The sequence below is a fragment of the Opisthocomus hoazin genome, chromosome 1 (genome assembly GCF_030867145.1).
Source record: "Opisthocomus hoazin isolate bOpiHoa1 chromosome 1, bOpiHoa1.hap1, whole genome shotgun sequence".
NCBI classification, from domain to species: Eukaryota; Metazoa; Chordata; class Aves; order Opisthocomiformes; family Opisthocomidae; genus Opisthocomus; species Opisthocomus hoazin.
In genome coordinates, this window is record NC_134414.1 from 81240875 (window position 1) to 81261856 (window position 20982).

The window sequence follows — 20982 nt, forward strand, 5'->3', positions numbered from 1 at the left end:
AACAAAACAAAAAGCTATTGAGTTTCAATTTCTGCAAGATGCAAGTTATTAAAAAAATATTCTGTTTGCATCTGCCTTACTGGCATTACCTGTAATTCTGCAAAATTAGTTTCAGTTTTGCAGTCTGCAAAGCAAAACCACGCTTGCACCGTCTGACCTATGTAGATCTTTCTTGACCGACACAATAGCTTATGGTTTAGCTTATTTATTTTCTACAGTGTAGCAGCATTTAGCAGCTGCAAACAAGAACGCATGCCTCAGTGTGCCACATGCAGGCATGCTTGCTTTCATTAAGCTGCAAGTACAGGGATGTAGTTTCACAAAAGTATAGGGTTGAAAAAGTGAAGAAGTGGCAATGAATGACCAGAAAGGCAGAGCATACAGCAACAGTGAGCTCTGTGAAGAGTGGCAATATCGGCCTGGAAAGGGTCCCAGGCCAAGCCAGGTGATACCTCTGGGCACAGCTGTGGTGTTTAATAAAAGAGGGGCAGAGAGTGAGTACAGACATACAGCCCTACTTGTGGACTCCGATCACCTGCACTGTTTAATCCAAGCATTTCTTTGCAAAACATATCTGCTCTAGAGAGTTAGATAAAAAAAACGTAGGTGCTGGTCAGTTGGTGTCATTTAACCTGACATCTAGTTAAATCAGACCTTTCATTTAATTGTGTGGCTATAGCCCATGAACAGTGTAACAGGTCAGTCCGTCAGAGAGGTGGTCAGCCCTCAGTGCTGGCTAACTCCAGCTGGAAATCACCATTCTGACAACTATAGTTTCTGACAGAGGATCTTACTGAATAACTTGCTAGACCTTAGAGAAAATAACTGTTGATGGTTCCTGAGGCCTAGCAAAGGTGAAGTCTCTACTGAACACTGTAGTGCAGTAGAAAGAGATACTCAGCTGAGTGCAGATCCAGAAGAAGCACAGCTACAGCATCAAGAAGCTCAGTGGGGGCTTATTTCTATTGTTTCTTGATCTGATCAGTTTGACATAGTGCTTCAAACGTCAGCTAAAAATATTCATAAGTAGTGACAGTCAGTATCAAACAAGTGAATGTTGCCAGTCTTTCAGGAGTTTCTGTCTGAGCTGTTGGAAGCCCAGAAAAAGGCACAAGAAAATAGGAATTGCAGAGAAGTCAGAGACGTGCTCCTGATGTATCATGCTTATGACACAGAGAAAACACGTTCCAAGTAATGAGCACAACAAATGATCACAACTGCAAAGAACCTTTGAGCCAAATCTATTGCAGATGAAATTCTGTTCTTGTCAGTGGAGCAACATCAAGAATTAAATCAACTCTTCAGTTTTCAGGGGAACTTGAAAAAGCACTTACTGATGTAAAGCTCTTGGAAAAAAAACCCTGAATGCTATCTATTTCAGCTCTTCTGTCTATGTCTCACCACAGTAAATACCTATTCATGAACTATTTATTGGCTCAAAAGTCCTTCTCAAGTGACACCCCTTTGTGCCTAACAACCCTAAACCTCCCGAAACAAACAGAAAAGTTTTATCTATATCAAAGTAATTATGGAGCTCTAGTAATAAGCCTTTGCAAGTGAAAGATATTTGCCCTCACAGGCTAAGTGATCTCACACTTAGATACTATTCCTATAGAAATTGTATAGACTTGAGAGGTAGGACTACAGGTGAAAATTTCCATTAAATCTGTCATGCTTGTCATAAAATTATTGAATACCTCCTACATTCGGTTTTGAGTTAGAGCTAATATCACAAACACATTTTATTCTAAGCTTGCTTTTTCCAGGAGCACATCGTGATGAGAAGGAGATTAAAAAATGGGCACACAGATGCTGCAGTATGCAAAATAGTGTCAGGATTTGTGGCCTGGCTAAAGGCAGATGTTACGCACTTGTGGAACACTACCAGCAGTAAAACACAAGTGCCTCCCAAACTTGGGCATCTCTTGAATAGGGGTTGAAAGGCACCAGACTTTGTGGTTAGGTGCCTACAAGAACTCTCCAAAAAGGGTAGGTCTCCTTGGCATGTTTTTCAGTAAGGAAGGTGTCCATTGCAAGGAGAAAAAGAACAATGCGATGGTTCCCCAGTGTCTTCTGCAGGGGATGAAGGGGCATGCAAAGCACACAAGACTGTTGTTGCAAGTCATTCTTGAGGGCAAATAGCCTCTTGGGGACATGTGGAGTACAGAAAATATTCCTTCTGACTTTGCCTTTCCTTTTGTCAAATCCTTCTGAGGCTTTAATACCGAATTTCCTGTTCAGGAAAGCCTGGGCTAGCAGGAATTCCTGCTCTGAGTCATCCTTACTTGTGATGCTTTGCTTTTTAAACACCCAGATTAAGCTGCTGGAACCACAATGTAGCATTTTAGCATACTTTACCTCTCCCATTATTGCATCTATTTGGGTTTAGTTAACACTGTATTTATATTTTCATCCTGTTCAGGGAAACTTTATGTCCTTCCCCCACTGCAACCACAGTCTCTGTCTCCTGTGGTTTACCTTGAAAATGTCATAAATCAAGTGAGAAAGTAATTTTTATGAGGATTAGAATTAGATTCCCCTTACATTTTATGAGTTGCTTCCTTTCAATCTCAGGTTTCTGACACAATTCAAATAAGTGGAGCTTGCATGGATTCTCTGCAAGAGAAACTTTGCTTTGCTGCAGGACAACTTTAAAATATCAAATCTCAGCTAAGGTTTCATATGCATAATCTGTAAAAATATAGTTCTTTTACATAAAAATCATACATAAATTACATATAATACATAAATTACATAAATATCCCTGTTAGAAAGACATGGATTTGATTCTATTTTGGGGAGAGCTGTATTTAAACTATGATAGACAAATGGACATACAGGTAGACTGAAAAAAAACCTCAGTAAGGATTCTTCAGGTGAGAAGATCCAGTCCTGTTGCCATTTACATCAATCCTCAGGCTTCTGACATACAAAGAGAAATGTTAAGCTTTTCTGCTTGCCTCATTTCTGAAACCTTTGGTGGGTGGATGTATTTTAGTTTTACACTAGGTACTAAGAGCACCTACAGCCTCTGGAGTAACCCTAACTAAATCCAAGTAGGATTTTTTTGCTTCTTTTCATGGCACATGGCACTCTGCACAGAAAGCTCACTTGGAAATACAGTAATGCCACATTTTCATCTGAGCTGTAACTGTAAGCAAAGGTCACAGCTGCTCAGCACCTTTTAGACAGGAATGGTAACTTCTTTCCCTTGAATTGATAAAAGATGACAAATAAAACATTAAAGGGTATACTGAAAATCAAACAGTAAAAAATCAGAAGAGGACTGTCTTATTGCTTTGCCATGGAAGAGTAACAGCAGAAATGTGTCTACTTTCTTTTTTGGGGTCTACTAAATAAAATTGATGTGTTTCCTCTCTTACATCTATTCTTTTCCTGTAGTCCATGTCAAGTGCACCTATGAAAAAGACTGAAAAGCCTGTGAGCCGAATGAAAACCAGAATCACCATTTTATAAAAAATTTTGTGATCTGTTTTGTGATATGAGATGGAAAAATAAATCTCAAAACATATCATGCAACAGAAAGCCTTGCACAACCTATTCTGTTTCGTGATTTTTGGTTCATTACCTGTCAAAGCACTACTGTGTAGAATAAAAAGGTCTTATTTAATAAATTCTTTGATATTGTTACACTTTTGGAAAGGCACCCTTCCAGCTGAAGAATGTAGGATGGCATGTTTCAGATGATAGGAAAAACAAACTGAAATGCAATTTCAACTCAATTTCGAACAGATTCAGAATGAAGAAAATTGAAAGCACGGATTTTATTGTAAGCACTTAGAGAAAACCTATTAACAGTTTTTAATCAACGCAAATGTGTCTGAAGAATGTATTTTGTTTTTTCTCAAAAGACTGCATTTTTTGAAAACATTTTTTTATTATTCTTTACTTGTGTGGTTTGATACTATGACAAAGCAGTAACAAGATCTAAAGGGTTAGGATAGTTTATGTCTACCTAAATGTAGCTAAAACTGGTGGAAACTTAGGGATCCTGAGTGTGCAGTGTTCCTGCTGGGGATTCAGCCCCGCCTGGACTGTTTGAATTGCTAGAGAGATGAAAGAATATTAGACAAGCACAGAAAACAGACACTTCATTTCTATTGTAGAATGAGTAGGAGGAGAAGAAGGAGCCAGGAAGGCAAGGGGCCAGTCGCCAGTCATCTTGACTTGTGGGAAAAGTGACAAACACTTTGATATTTAGATAGAGCAAGGGGGTTTAATATGAGGAACAAGAAGAAAAAGTGCCCTTTTGTAACACATCTCAGTTATTGTTCCTAAAGCATCATTGATGCGATTCAGAGAAACACTTCTGCAAATGTTCAAGTTCACCAAACTGAGGAATGTAAATGAGTGCATCTCTGATTACGTGTTCCTTAAACTGAACGTGGGCTTTACCGAAAGAGGCTGCAGGTTTTGTCCGGATGGTTCTTTCTCACTCTCATAATAAACTTTCATGCAAATTTTATCCTGTAGGGCTACATCTCTACATCTCTAAAACCCAAGACTTTGGTTCACTTAGTCAAGATCTGAACCGAAGTCTTCTAAGAAACTTCTTTGTATCTGGCCTTCCCTGTTCTTTTTGCTGATTTCTTTTTTGTTTCTGTTGTCTTATTTTGAGTGTCACTATTGCAAAGATCAGAAACTGTTGCTGAGCCTGTAGTTAGGTTATCACAAAGGCATTTTTTCACACTAGGCTTTAGCTTATCTTCTTTTAAGAATGAGTACATTTGGGAAATGAGAAATCTACCCTCTGTGCACTTATGCGTACAAGTATTTCTGAGGAAATAAAACATCTGAAAGCATGTAACTAGCTGCAATATTGCTGACCTTCTATGTCATTTAGTTTTAGAAAAATAAAACTGTTCTTTGTTTCTTATTTTTTACCAAAGATTATTCAGATAAAGAACATGTGAAAACCATGCATGCCTTCACTGCAAAAGATGGCATATTTTTTACAATGAAAGAGTTACATTATTATCACTATATTAATCAAAAACACTTGCGGAGACAAACATCAGTCTTTATCTTAGTACACCTAGTCAAAGTAAACCCTATGGTGGTTATAGCTCTGACCTCAAATAGTTCAGGCAAGGTAAAACAGGAGTGTCTTCCCTCCACAAGGATTTCACATTGAGAAGTTAAAAAACCCTCTGTTTTTTCAGTAAGAAAATTTAGAAGCATTAGATTAGTGTGGTGGAGGGGTACATGCCTGTTGATCTTGCTAGCTATAGCAATTTAGACGAAAGCAGCTTTATTCAAAAATAAAGAAAACAATCCTATCATTTCTGCCTATTAGAGAGCTTCTCTCATCCAGCCTGAGGCATGCAATTGGGCAGTTTCCAAGATTCAACCAAAGAAGTCTTGCCAAGTTTGAAATCTAGATATACAGGGAAGAGGCAAAGAAACATCACAAGGAAATACTGTACCAATTCTTCAGAACTAGCTAAGTAGTAAAATTAACTGTATATAGCTGCCTTTACATTTCCTGTGTCTGTCCTGGACTATGCATTTTTGCTGACAGTTGAATTTTAGTTTGCTTGAACCTTCAGCTTTGCTGACCATAAATTATCAAAGTCAGGATTCTGTGCTGTTGTTAGCAACATTCACCCTAATTTAGATAAGGTTTGCATAAACACAGCCACTATCATCTGTGTCAATAACCCTGTTCAGAGTGAAACTAGTCAATGTGGTCTTTAAAAAGTTTATTTCTGCAGTAGTCAGGTTTGCAAAAATAGTAAAGCTGTGGGCCAGTATTGACAAAAAACTCTCAGCATCTGAAGTATGATTCTATGAGTTTAAGTGCTAGTTACACCACAAAGTGAAGCAGTCTGCAGTTTTCTTTATTAGTGTATGAGATATAGCTTTTAAAAATTCTGTGAGCAAAACCTTAGGTCAATTGAAATCCAACTTGTATAACTCCACTGATACATTTTCTAGGCTGGTTTAAATTTCAGTCGGAGTAAGCATCCTAAACGGGATTTGAAGAGGTTCCAGTTTATGGGCTAATAGCTAGAATATTATATATATGTTGGTCTTTCCTACATACACGGAATTTGTAAGCTTTGTTTTTTCACGTCTGATATTTTTAAAAGGATTAGCAAAGCTGAAGCAACCCCTTTTAAGGATTCAACATATCAGCACAGGAATTCATCCCACAGGACTTAGGCTCCTCTGTGGTCACTGCCCATGTGCATGCTCTTATTTCCCAACAGCACAAGGTAACTTGCCTCTTGGTGAATTAATGCTGTCTTGCACTCGACTGAGTCTTTGTCAGATGGTGCGCGGCCATGGACAACCAGCTCACAAAGCTCCTTTTACCCGCTCTGGTGGACATCCTGGGTAGAGTGAAGTGACCCTGTGCTAGAGGGCCCTCCCGCAGGTAGCTTGCCCCTAAACTATTATTACACAATATTGAGTTATATCAAGATGATGAAGATTTATGTTTTTATAGAACTTTGACCACGGAAAGTGTCCAATCAAGTCTAAATTTAAATAAGACATGAACTGATTTCCTTTGTAACTTTAAATTCTTCAAATATTGTCTATGTCCAGGATTGACAGACGATGGCTTCCAGTCTGCAGTTACTTCCTACTACAAGAAATTGCCTCACATAGCTGTTGTGAAAGTCAAAGGAAAAAGCGTAGTCGATCATTTCCCTTCTGACCTCAAATGCCAGGAAAAGAAGTAACAGTTTGTTGGCACAAGGTGTTTGTGATAGACAATATCACAGATTCGCAACAAAGAATCCCTCAATATTCAGAAAACTGTATGGTCTTACACTGAATCTGTATGATCTGATTGGCATTTTACAGCAAACATATATTTTATATATATATATACACACATCTAAACATATATGTATATATCTAGTCTATTTAAAATCTGTACTTTCTATCTTCTCATCTCTGTTTTCTGTGAAACTCTTTTTGAATGTTTCCTCTCCTGTTCAGTCCACAAAGGAATTGAGGTAAAGCTGCATGCATGTTTTTGAAGATTATCTTTAGAGATTAAAAAAGTAAAAAAAGAAAAAAGAAAAAAAGCTCGCACGTGGCTTTTTCTTGCACTTGCACTAAGGATATGACAGTCTGTAGCTGTTGGTCGATTTAACATATGACAGAGTCCATAAACAGGCCAGTCAACCAAGTTTTGCAGGTGTGGCTGAAAGGATAATTTGGCATGGTATTTGGGAAAAGTTTTCAGAAAAAGATGTGGGGTAATTCAAACATTCATGTAACGTACTGGGGCCAGAAATTAGAAACAGGGTTAGAGTTGAATCAAAGAACTTGTCTGAGCATGTAGGCTGTCTTCAGACAGGCTTTCTTCCACTAGTTGGTCTCAGTACATACAAAACCTCTTACTACCTCCTAGATAAACAGAAATGTCCCAAAGAGCCCACACTGGATCCGTAACAGCTAATGACTTGTAAATACAGGCTGAATTATTGTTCCTATTGTCAAGTAAGATCTATAGGAATATGCAACTCTCTTTCCAGACAATAGCATTAAGTAGCAGGATTTGGGTACAGCTGGCACCTTTCTTCCCTAATCTTTGCTACAGCCATGGATTTAGCAGCCGTAGAAATCTGTCTATTTTAGGGTGAGTTGGAAGGTGTGGATGCCACTGACTACTGGGCAGATCTCCAGTAACTGTAACAGGCTCATATGTAGTCACTTCCATTGTAAGTGCAGGTGTTTGAAGCTGAATCCAGCCCATTTAAAACATCCCATTGGTTCAGATCCTGGTTTCCTGGAGGCCTGTAGTTGCCTGGATTATGTCAAAATCTGAACTAGTCCACTAAAACATAGTTGTTCCCTTTCACACTTGGACCGCTCAGCTGCCCCTTTAAAATGACCAGGTCAGCTTCCGTGTGAAAATTACTTGGCACAGAATAGGACCAAGTGCATCATTTTAGCTGTACCTGTCTTCTTCCACCTGCGTGTCAAAACCTATGGTCAGTTTTACGTAATGGCAAAACTGTGCAGCAAAGATGCCACAGCTGGGACTCAGAATAAAAACTTTTTTGTCTTCTGTTGGTCCTGCTGCTCAGCACGTATTGTTTAGCCTATACTGACAGCCCACCTACAGGACCGACTGCTTTGCTCTCTCCCCAGGTGCCTTCTGCAACGTACTGACAGCGAACTCCTGGCAGACTGAGCATTCTCCTGGCTCACATCAGTTAGAAATGATTCTTACATCAGCACTAGTGAAAACAGTCTTGGCTGAAAAATAAATGAAACCGGGGGCTCTGTAGGAGCTAAATTGACGTGCTCTTGGCAGATTTCTCGCGTATCTGATTCTCTCTGCTGCTGGAAGGGCAAGAAGAGCTAGATGTACAGCAAGAACGAGCCTTGCTTCCTGTCAAACTGTGCCTCTTCCTGGAAGGCTTTGATACAAAACACGCACTGCTGGAAGCTCTTTTGTATGGATAGAACTGATACTGTGTGCACTCATTCCCCTGGACCCCCTGCCAACACCTGCTGATAACAGGTCACCACATGTATTTCAGCAGGAGAGCTGTGCCCGGGCTGACAAAGGGCCAGTAGGCAGCAATGCTTGCAGCCCAAGGCAGCGGGAAACAGGTGAGTTCTGTGGTTGTCTCCTTGTTCCCTAGCACTTTAGACAACACTTCCCAGCCTTGCCTGAAGGAAGGAGTGGTTGGGGCTCACCTTGGGTCATCTCCCTGAGAAATGTTGCACTGTCACCACTCTTTCCTTTGCAGAGTTTCTCTTACTGTTTATTGTCACAGCTCAGAGTGCAAACCCTGGATCGTATCTGTACTACTGAGCTCTATATCACTGTGTTTTTCCTGAGTGATGTTCAGTTGCCCGTGTATATGCTCTTACAAGTGGTTGTGATTCTCTGCTAGAGAGAGTTTCATTTTTTCATTGTTGCCATCAGCAGTCAACAGTATTCAAGCTGCACTCATGGGTTACCCTGGCTGATTCTGCCTTTTAATGATGGTCATATCATGACCAGGGCATGTGTCACTACCACAGCCATGTATCACCTGCAGCTGTCTTGAGAGTAGCAAAACAGGGCACGTGCAGTACCGCTATGGAGCTCAGATGGCATGACCAGGATTCATTTATCTTGGGACCAGTCCTGCAGGCCTGGTGTTCCTGCAGCTCCTGGTGAAGTCTGAGGCAGCTCTGTGCTGAGTGCACGGAACCTCAGAGCTCTTTGCTCAGTAGGTAGAAGCCAGCTCACCCCATCCGAGCTCATGCAAACTCACTTCATTCACACGCTGAAAGAACTGAAAGTTGGCCTCTCTGCAAAAGCTCACGGCTTATGTTGAGCATCGATAACTGCAGCTGTGCTGCTTGTGGGTGGCACAGGGCATAGTACGAATTCACATGTGCCTGAACAGTCCTGAGCAGATGTACCCAAGGGCATGGTGAACAGGTAACAGGAACCTTAGAAATAGATTACTACAGGAGCAGACATAGTATGACCTAGTTTTAAAAGCAGTGTTATATATGCACGCAAAGGAAAAAGAAAGAGCCAACCTTATTATTTTTTCCCTGATATACCACTTCACACTTTTTTTCTGACTTCTCTTCAGTTTGGCAATCTGGTACCAGTTAGAGGTATGACTGGTGACATACAAGAAGTGAAGATGGTAAAATGGGAAAAAAAGAAAAAGATTTCTAACAAAACGTTTGTATCTTCTTCAGTTTCTTTGTGACTACTTGAGCTATCACGCTAATACAAAGAGATACAACAGGAATAGCACCCTGAAACCACATCTGCAATTGCTTCTTTCTTCTGAAAGTCCTCAAGTGCAGGTGAGACTGCAGGACAAAGTTCAGCTCTTCAGCTGAACCAAACTGCAAGTGCCCTTGTATTCAGGCTTTGGTCTTCCTCTCACGTCCTCACTGCACTTAGGTAACTTAAATGCATAAATAAAACAAAAACTGGACTCTATCCACGTCGAACATAATCTTTCTGCACTGAGAAGTATGTAAGTGCCCTAATTATAGCCAAGATATATGCTGATGTATTATTATATGAATGTTACCTATGAAATAATCAGTCAGAAGTCAAATGTGTTCTGCAGCTGGTTTTGTTGAGGGACCTAGTCTCCGCTCTTATCGACAAACTGTAATACATGGCAACAGATTGTTATTGACTTTACCTGAGTTCCTCTTTAGTGATAGCAAAATGCCCTGAGATATCTGGATCATCGCTGCTTTGCAAATCATTACTGGAATCCTACTATCTTGAGAAAAAATAATGAAAGCAAAGATGTTGTGCTTTGAAGGGTGGTTTTTATCAACCTGAGCACTAAAAATTAGTGTCTTAACTATAATTTTTATGACCTTGGCATTTAGCTCTGACTTAATAGAGCTAATTCTGAGTATTCCATTTGTAAACAGTCTGTATCTCACAATCTCTTCTACCACATACATGTGTGCTCTGTTATTTTTAAGTGTATGGGAAAGAAAACATATTCTTGCAATGTAAGCAGAGGTGTGAATCCACATCTCGTCAGCCATTCTACGTATTTGATCTCACTCGCAGAGACAATGGAGGTTGCTTACCCCTCTGGGATAAAATTTTGCAAAACAGCTCCGGGTTACCATGTGAAAAAGTGTATTCATTACTATCCCACAGGACATGCTATACTACAGCACTTATACTACCACCTTATGTCCTGCTTTGCCTCTGCCATGACTTGTCTACTTGCCCACATGCTTAAGGTAAATACACACAGCTGAGATGTTTGAAATGGTGACCACATGCCAGCAGCACAGGCCGGTACGAGGTGAGAGCAGCTTTAGCATTATTCTGATGCAGGCAGCACCTCAGGACAGGGAAGTAAAGTAAAGGAGAGGTGGGAAGCTGTCATGAGGACAAGTAAGAAATCTTATGTATCCGACTTATAAAAATTCTTATTTATCCAACATAAATTGAATATCATGTATAAGTTATTATCATGATAATATACTGGTATAATATTGCATATTAAATATTATACATTAAACAGCATTTATATGGTGTATGTATACTATAAGTATTTTTCTCACTGTTGCCACAAACTGAAATACCTATAAACCCAATAATCAACACCCCAAGTGCTAGAATTTCTCTCTTTTTTTATCAGATGGTGTTTTAGCCTGTGTTACTGATTCATCACATATATATGTGTGTATGTACACATCTATGTGCATGATATTATCTATCTTATGATACTATACTGGATGATCATATATAATAATATATGATGTTTTCTTGTTTCATAGTATAGCTACAATTGATAACATTCTTCTGTTTTTAAAGTCTTTTTCATGACTACAAGTGAAATTTCACCTATTTGGATATTAAGTGTTAGTAGGATAAACCTTTAAATGAAAGGAAAGCAATTCTACAGTAGAGGAGCTCCAAGTCCTAATGTAAAAAGTTCTCAGACTAAATTTGGATTTTGTTTTTCACTTGGTCTAAAACACTGTAGAGAAAAATGTGGGCTCCAGAGCTCAGACAGTGTTAAAGAGAATTTCATTTTAAAATTCAACCACCTGGAAAAGTATACTAAGTCTGTGAAATGCAGTGACAAGGACATATACACTACACTGCATTAGTTTTTTAACATTTGCTTAGTTTAACCCCTAGACTGGAGAACTGATAGCTTTTAAAGTTTTATCATAGAAGGAATCCACGTATTTTAAAGGCAAGATTTAAGTGATTCCAAACGCAGCTATAGACGTAAGGTCTGGTGTGACTCAGTCTTCAGTGAGCTGCCACAGTGTGTGGCAGCTAATTAAGTGCCCTTAATTAATAATCTCCTGGCTGTGGATCAAACTATTGAGGTTTAGCTGAGGTCTAGCTGAGGCTGGGATCTAACCTCAAGCTAAACATATGGCTTTCTCTGAGCAAGAAGGAGGGCCCAGGGTGGCATGAGCTCTCAAAATGAGTCTACAGGACAAAGAGGAACTTGGCTGTGGTGAGAATTCAGGTGTGGGAAAAGAAAACACAATATTTTTACCCTCTGGTGCTTGAAAATGACAAAACAAACACTCTTCCCTTCACCCGAATAGTTTAAAAGGAAAAGGAAATTAAACTCCTCCTGTTCCACTAAAATGTACTAACACAATAAAATGAACGCAATAATCCAGCAGGAAAGAAATATGCTGAAGAAATTTGCAAGCACATCATAAAGGAGCAGTCCCACCACAGATAAGCAGTCCCTGCCTTTCTGAGGGGAATGGACATTTACTGACAGCGGAATGGCAAGCTGGAGAAAAAGTTCCTAAAGATGGGAGGTCCTTCAGTGGCACAGATTAAAATATCACCTGACAAAAAAGAGAGAAATTCTAGCCCTGGGGGAGCTGATTACAGATATTTCAGTTTGTGTGAAAACTGAAAAAAACTGCCCATTGGAGATGAAGACTGTGAAACTCATGGGATACAGAAAGACAAACTCTAAGGTAATTTTGAAGACCGATATGATTATGCTCCGATAAGATACTAAGAACAGTAGAGCAGTAGGAGACAGTTCTTTGGTGGCACAATTTAGGTCGTTAGGAGCCCTAGAGACCTTTAAGTGACGTGCTCTGAAATATTACTACATTCCTGCAGCTTTAGTGTGTAATCTGGAAATGATGTAACTAGGAAAATGATAGAAACGTACTAAGAATAAAGGAAATTTTTGGTGCAGATGGTGCTTATTCAGGAAAATATGGTTTGATCTAAACCAAAGCGGGGCAAGACTTCTGTTACTAAAAGTTAAGATCATAGTTTTTAAACCAAAGACTAGAGAAAGCCAACTGACACAGAAAAGCATATAGTTCAGGATGACACACACTTCGGGGTGGGAATGTTATTCAGTCCTCTGTATTCTTAGAAAAAATGACAGGAAAAGGTATTAATAAAGTCCAGGAAGGAATTGGACAAACAGTTTCTACGTGTGAAGTGTATGAAGCAGATCACGTAAAACAGTCAGCCAGAAAAAACCCAGATATTTGTGTCTCTACAGATATGCAAGAAGCATAACAATGCTGGGGCTGATTGCCCTGGTTTTCAGCTGGGAATCTGACCTGATTTAGGCATCTGAGGAGCCTGACGAAGAAGGTAACAGCTGGAAATGGTATGGCCAGGGCACACACTGATACAGCCCTGCCAAAGCAGGCCGCATCGCTGAAGGATCGGTACTGCTGTGTTACAGGAAGCTTGGTGTCACATCCAGTAAGCAATTCAGCTGCATCAAAAAATGAGACAGAATTTCCACGGGCTGAAGGCTGTATCTGCAGGACTGTATCATCAGTCACATAACGAGGATGGTAAATGTGGCAGCGATGCTCTCAGGATGGAGAAACAGCTGTGGGAGCAAACAGTGCGGAAATAATGAAACCCTCAAGCACCCCTAAACAAGCCAGGCAGAGGCCCGAGTGCGTTCAGGCACCGTGAGCGTGACTCCTCGTGGGTGGAAACCACCCGTCCCAGATCCGAGGGCAGATCCTTGCCAGCCGAGGAGGAGCAACTCTTGACTCTGGCCTCTGCCACCCCAGGCCTCTGCAGCAGCAGGAGTGCTGACCCGGGGTCCTCTGCTCCCCCGTCGTGACACTCAAGAGCCTGTAGCCAGTCGCAGAAAAATTTCTACAACTTCAGCTGCTTAATTGAAAAAAACAATGACGTTCTATGGCTGTATGTGAGGTTTGACCCTACCTGTGTGTAGTGAATATGTCTAAGGAGGTGGAGTTAGCAAGGGGAACCTGCTGCTGAGCCTGGCCCTTCACTACACGGGCACGGAATCAGGCCTTGTGGAAATACCAAAGGATATTTTTCTACCGTTGCAGAACACCTTTTCTTCTTAAAAACACCTCCTCCTGTCCCCAGAGGAGCGGCTGCTCCGACTGAGGGTAGAGGGCCCTTAGCTGGTGCGCCGAGTGTCGCTTGGTACGCGCCAAGTGTCGCTTGGTACTAATAAACCACAGGCACTCGGGGCCGTTCCCTGCTGCGGAGGCCGGCTGGCTGGGGACAGCCTCTGCCCCCGCTGCCGGGCTCCTTCAGCAGGGTGACGGCGCGCGGCCTGCCCCTCGCCGTGGCCATGGCTGCGAGCCGTGCGTGGGAGCCCATGGGGAGAAGTCAGCTAGCACGAGCCAGATCCGCACCACGGAGCCTTCTTGGGAGCTGACGGTGCAGAGAAGCACGTTCCAGTGACTGAAAACTTCCCCTGGAGCCGATTAATCTATTAGCATCGCTATAACATGAAAACACAGCTTACTTGTTGGCCCCAGAGAAATGCATCATACATGGAACTGTCCGGTAAGAAATGAGACTTGGTAGAAAAGGGCAAGCCTGAAACCTGGGCTCTCGTGAGGGCTTCCCTATCGAAAGGTTTTGGTTCCCTTTCTCACTCTCTTGTAGTGCCATAGATCTCGAAGGAGAATTGCCGCTGGGAGCTCCTTTGCTGGCCGGCACCTGATGCTTTGGCTGTGGCTGAAACGTGCTCGCTGCCCCCGCAGCAGCCATCTTCTCTCCCGAAACCCCGAGGATGCCCTCGGCTGCCTGGGACCAGAGATGGGACAGTGCTTGCAAAAACGCAACCTGCCCCCCTGCCCGCTGTCAAGGGAGATCAGCACCAACTACTTTCTTGCTTCTCTTTCTGAGAATAGTGGAGGTCGTTTAATTTTCGCTGCTACTTAGTTCCCAGCCCTGCTTTGGGACCCATGGCCCGTGCTTGCTCCTGGAAAGCTGAGGGGCTCAGGGCCATCTTGGGGCTTCCCCGCAGACCCTCCAAGCCTGTGCTCTCCCCAGCCCCGCTGAAGGCCCCGGTTTCTGCACGTGGGCTTGGTGGCTGGCTCCAGGCAGGCAGTGGGGAGGACCGGCGGGGCGCATGAGACGGACCCACCGATGCTGGCAATAGTCACTTAGTGTTAGGGTTTAATGTGGTTTTGCAAGCAAATGATGGAAAAAGCCAGCATTTTGAAACTCGTTCAGGGAAATGAAGGAAACAGGACCAAGTCCTTTTTATTTCAACATCTCAGCAAGTCTTTTAGAAAAATATAAAGGCAATGTAAATTCCAGCAGAGCAGCTTTAGTATCCTTTCTTTTTCTGTGTGTATTTCTCGGTCTCTTGCTCTGTCACACTGCCATACACGTATACAGAGAGGGAGAGACGAAAAAAAGGAAAGCAGAGTTCTAAGCTTTAAAATAAACCCATTGTCTCGAGGAATGGGGTTTATTAAAAATTGTGCATTATATTTTCATAAAAGAGCCTGGAAAGGCAAAATAAATTCTCACACCCCCTTCTAGCACCATCCATCCAGCCATGCAGGTGAGCAAAGCCATAGTGCTCTAGCGCAGTGATAAAAGATATTTCATCACATGATGTGGGGAAAGTTTTGTATAAGTTAGGACTGGCTGCTCAGTGCAGGTTCCTCTTTCAATTCTCTGAAACTCTTTAAAAAAATTACACACACACAAAAAAAAACAAATTTCAAAAGCGGTTTCCTCAGTTCAAACCTCACACCACTCCCACACCATCTCTGTAGATGTTACCTCTAAGACGTACTATAACTACACATAAAAGTTACTTGTGTTTGCACTGAATAGACTGACGGTTTTTAGAGCATTCTGTTACATCATGTTATAAACTACCTTACACAAAAAACTGAGGCTTGTTATTTAGTTTTCTTTACTTGTTTCTTTAATGTAAAAGAAATTTATACTTTTTTTGCCAAGACTAGTACAAAGAGAAGAGACCTAGTAATTCATCAGCTAAAACCTATCCTTTCTTTTTAAAGGTTATACAATCACAACAGGAAATATTTTGAAATGATCACACTAATCACAAGACAGACTACTTTTTAGGCTGAACATGTGTTTATACTAGTCTCCTATTTTTAGGTCGCATCACATGCCAACTCCTTGCCATTGCCATTTGTATTTTAATTGTAGATGAAATAAAAACTTTCGCAGTCTTCAGGAATAGTAGGATCATACTTCATTCTTGCTTTGTTCTTACTTGCTATACTCAAATTCATAATCTGACAGAAGCAAAGAGTGAGAACTAGCTAGTTTACATTTAATTACATTTCTGGCTTTTGTTTGCTTTCTAGTTATTGACCTTTTTTTCTTGTTCCTTTAAGCACATGCAGCAAAACAATACTTGGGAAAGATGCTAATTTTGGCCTAAGTCCTCAGAAGGAAATAGACATCCAAGTATTTTTGAGGAATCAGTCCTTAGCAGTCACATTCCTGACTGGTTGCCATGCACCCTTCTGCAAAAGCAAAAACAAGCTTGTCTCCTGCTGCAAAAACTGTCAATGGAAAAGCAGCAACAATACTCTGACCAGGAGATCAGTGACCTCTCTGCAAGGGCACAATAACCAAGACACTATAGTTTTCCAGATTAGAGTAAGGATCCACCTTATGGAACATGCCTGTGTAAAAGCATGGCTCTGGCACTGGAAGAGCACTTCCAAAGTGCTGGGATGAAGTGGGCTGAGGACAACACCCACAACAAGCTTCCTCATTAGCACTCCTGCAGAAAGCTGTGTCAATAAAGGAGATAAAAAGATTACTGACTTCTCTGTATCTGTTTGTGAGAAAGCCTCCTTGCAATAACGAGAGAGACATGATTAAGAAGCAGGGACTCTTCTGAGAATTGACAAGACTGTAGGTGTGTCCCTGAGGGTGATAATCAGCTCATCTTCCATTCCAGTGTGCTCTCTTTCACTTGCTCGATGCCTTTTAAAAAGTCACTTTCCAACTCTGATTTAATTTTTTTTATAAGAGTAATATATTTGCATTGCTTAGTTACCTCGCTGATGGTGGTTTAAGAAATATTAGCGTCTTGCTTTGTAAATGGTCCAAGTGTTATAAGGAGAGCAAGCAGCTTTTGAAATTGCCAGCACAACACTTGCTTCTATTTGACTGAAGAAGCAATCTGTAAAAATCATACTTGCATGCTTACTCTAAGATGGAAACTGTTGCTGTAATACACTGCCCATTTACTTAGAAGATTTTCCATTCTTTTCTAGGATGCCTCAAGAAGTTAGATATGTGTCCAGTTTTACAGAAAGTATTAGTCTAATTACTTAACCTCAATTTACTGGAATCACTGGACTTGTTCTCATGGTTTATAACTACATTTTTCCCAGGCAAGGCATGAAGATCTCTTATGCTATAATCTCCTCAAGCCTTTCAGTGACTTCTTAAAACCATGCAGTAAGCTTGATGAAATCATTCAAAAGTTATGACAGAAAGCTCTTGAATGAGTGAGGCTTTGTGCCATCTTTTTGAATGCCCAGTTCAAGCCATATTCAAGCAAGCACATTTGTCAAAACTGTGTTCAGATGTTTTTTTTTGAGCACTTCCTTGTTCCTTAAATTGTAATACCCTAAAAATGAGACTTCCCAAATCAGTTATCAAAATAAAAAAAATCTTTCTTTACAGGTAAGGTTTTTCTTCTGCCCAAATTATAGCAACACAGTAATATCCTAAGGGGAAAAATCTCCATAAACTGTAAGGTACAGTAGAATTTTCTGGTTCTCCAATGACTGAATACCTCATATTACAAAAGACAGGGTATGACTTTTTACACTGGATTTCTGATGTCTTGTTCTTGTTACTAGCCAAGCTCAAGAAAGCCACAGTTCAGCTGAAAACCAGTTAAAAGAGTTTCTTCAGAAACTGGGTGTAAAAAAGAGATTGTGGTTGGTTTTGCTCAATCACAGGAAAGAAACAAGTATCTAGAGGCAGTTAATGCAGAATGCAAATCCACAGAGAGAGCCTAGAGCACACACTACCCATAACTCCTCTACCCCAGGCTGTAGAAACACAAGCAGACAGAGGCACCTGCCTGCCTAGGACCCTCCATGGCCCCAGCTGAGATGTCCCATACCTCGTCGTCTCACAATTAGGCTTTTTAGAATGAGATCCAGAAAACCAGGACATGGAGCCACCAGCAAGCTTGACAACAGGAAACGTCTTGGTCCCTGAGAAAGCTGCAGCTTTTGACACTTCGCTGTGGGTTTCAAGGAGACCTCCAGCTACAACTGTGTATTATGACCAAAATTCCTCCAGGAACGAAATACTTGCATCAGTCTCATCTCACAAAAAAAGGACGGATCCAAACCAGCAACAACAGTACTGTTCACATTTCCAAATATCACTCAGTGGGGATGTGGGAGATATTAATTCATTTCTCTCTGAAGAGTGGTGAGATCCGAAGCTACACCTCCCGTCAAGCAGAAAGATTTTCTATTAGTCACTTCATATAAAACACAAAAATTGCATTGAAGTAGGATCTGCAGTTTGGATGTCTTCTCCTCTCAGATACTGAATAAAACATTATAGTCTTTCTTTCTCACCCATGCACTTTATATCCCAGTTGCACCATGCAATAAATTCTGGAGTGAGAGTAAAGATAAGTCATAGACAAGTAACAGTGAGATGGTGGTTAATGCATTTCTGCAAGAATGGTTGGTTCCAATCAGATTAGATAAACATCCCTGGTCTGTAGAGAGTGCTCTAAGCATCCACAGGATTCAAGGGCACATGGCATTGCCTCCTTTCTTCTGGCTGTACTCCATGCAAGATCTACTCCAGTAAGTTTCCAGTAAGTATTTGCTCTCCAGTAAATTTATGGTATGCTGGGTCCTCAAAATGATACAGCTCAAGGAACAGTCTTTCCCCAGTGCACAGCTGTGGATCATTTCAGGCCTTCAGTCTAAGCTGGGTATTAGGACATACAAGCTTCAGAGTGCTTAGTGACTGGGATTTGTAGTTTTTATATTGGGCACCCTTAGCAAAAGCTGAGCAGTTGAAGACCTCAGTCATGAGTTTTAGCACTTACAGTGACAACAAGTATTTAGGCTCCTAAAGCCTTTTTTCAATGCTGTCATTAAGGTTGGATGTTGGAAATTTGCCCTATGGAGTAACCTTTTCTCCTTCAGTGTGAGGTTGGGGTGAACGCCAAGTAGGTCAGGCGCATGAACATGCAGAGGCCTGGTGCTGGCCATATCATGCGAGCCACAAATGCACATTTGCCTTGCTCTGCCTTCTGGGATTGTGTCCCTTTTGCAGAAGAATCTCCTTGGCTTGTGCAGCTAAAGCATCCCTTGGCGAACACAGTCCCACCCCGGATGGATTGCCTGCACTGCCTATTGTAAGCCCCAGTGGCAGTAAAGTAAAAGTACTTGCCTCTCCTGCTTTTGTGGCAGTCCCAATGGCTTTTCTCTAGGTCAAAAATCCTGGCAGTTATTCCATGGTGTACTGCCACTCAACCAGCTAACCAGCCCTCCCAGGTCTGCCGTATGTCCGCAGACATTTTAACTTTTCCCTTGCCAGACTCCTTGAGAACAGATATCCTGTCCATACATCCTGTCCCAGCAGACTAGGAAAGGCATTCAGCAGAGAAGAGCTACTTGGCTGAACTCTGTTTTTCTGTAGCATTCTCCCAGACAGAGTAGTCTGGATAAAAGGGACTTGTGGGGGTGGACGTGGGTGTCTGGCAGGTGAGTATGGTGCCTTCACTGCACATCACCGGGCTGAGCGCGTGTGTGTTTTTTCCCTCCTGACAGGCAGGAGTGAAGCAGGGCTGTTTCTTGTTGCACGAACATGCCTGATTTCCTAGGTTGTTTAAAGAAGGATGATGAGCCTCGGCTCATAGGGGTATAGGTATCTACTTGCTCTACCTCTTGCTGAGGTCCTTTACATATCCCTTCCACCCCAGGATGGGGTGAAAAAGAACAATATAAAGATCCTTTACTTACACTGACTACCTACTAAGAGGGGCAATTACCCAGGGAGATACCTAGGAAGTTGTTTTCCCCACTTTAAGGCCAGAGAAAAGGACCTCAGTAAAAATGAAAGCTGGGCTTGTGGAGTGACAATGTGGGGCAGGCTGGCCTCAGAGCTGAGGCTAAACTATTGCTTTTTTCACAGAACTAGGCTCACGGGACATACATGGAGTAGTTTACACACACCTTCTCGCCCCAGCATGAGGCCTCAGCTATCTCTTGTGACATCCTGTCGTTGCTGGTATGACTAACTCTTATCAGTGGGTATGTGGATGCATCACCGTGAAGGACAGGGTTTGAGGAAAGTAGCAGATGATCAGGTCATTTTTAGTGCCGTGTGGTGGCAGTTAGCAAGCAATCCTGGTACTTCCAATGCAATGTGTGGTGTAGGCTGGTCAAAATAAAACACTACTAGAAGGATGAAAGAGAAGACCATAAGATTCTTGGTGGTAAAAGCCTGACAAAACCCAGCTCCTACCAAACTGTTGTCACCTTTTCAACCCTCTCTTGCTTTTCTGATGAGAAGCTATGTGAAAATTTGCATGGCTTTCATACTCCTAGTTGGTTGGGAAGATGCATAAATCAACTTATGCATAGATTGTAAGCAAAGGAGAAAAGCAAGAGTGTCTAAGACATTGTATGTTAAAGAGTTAAGAGGAAGGGAGGAGAAATAAGGAAGTAGTGGTTGAAACAATCTGCTTTTAAGCATACAAAAAGTTAAAAAAGACTTGATAACATTTTAAACAGAGCGTATAAACAACACAGAAGAGCTCCAGACTGGGTGGTTTTTTTTCTGGGGGGCAGGGGTGTTGAGAACTAGTGGAAACTATAATGGGAACTTCAGAAATGCACTTTTAGCCAAAGAACAAATTCAGGTTTCTCACCTACCCAGACTGAATTATGAAGTGAAGGGACTATTTCTAATAATGAGAAGACAGGTTGGTTTCCAAACCCTTTCAGTGTAGGATAGCACCATTTTTTCTACCCAGTTATTTCATTTGAGATCTATTAGATCAAAAATATATAAAACAGAGAAAATGCAGTAAAGTACTTCACCTTGGGGGTTTCCACTAAGGACAACTGGATGGTCAGTGTCAAAGAGACAAATGAAAACTGATGTACAAAGAACATTTACGTACTCTATAATTCTGATCTGAGAACGCTATGCTGGCTTTTTAAAAATTGCACTATGTTTGGCTGTCTCTCCACTGGGGA

General features: G+C 41.5%; 1 protein-coding gene across 4 annotated transcripts in view; it reads right to left on the bottom strand.

Annotated features, from left to right (window-relative positions):
• The window catches only part of P2RY8 (P2Y receptor family member 8), a 58344-nt gene that overhangs the window by 5074 nt on the left and 32288 nt on the right, over positions 1-20982 (bottom strand). The gene's annotated exons all lie outside the window — the stretch shown is intronic.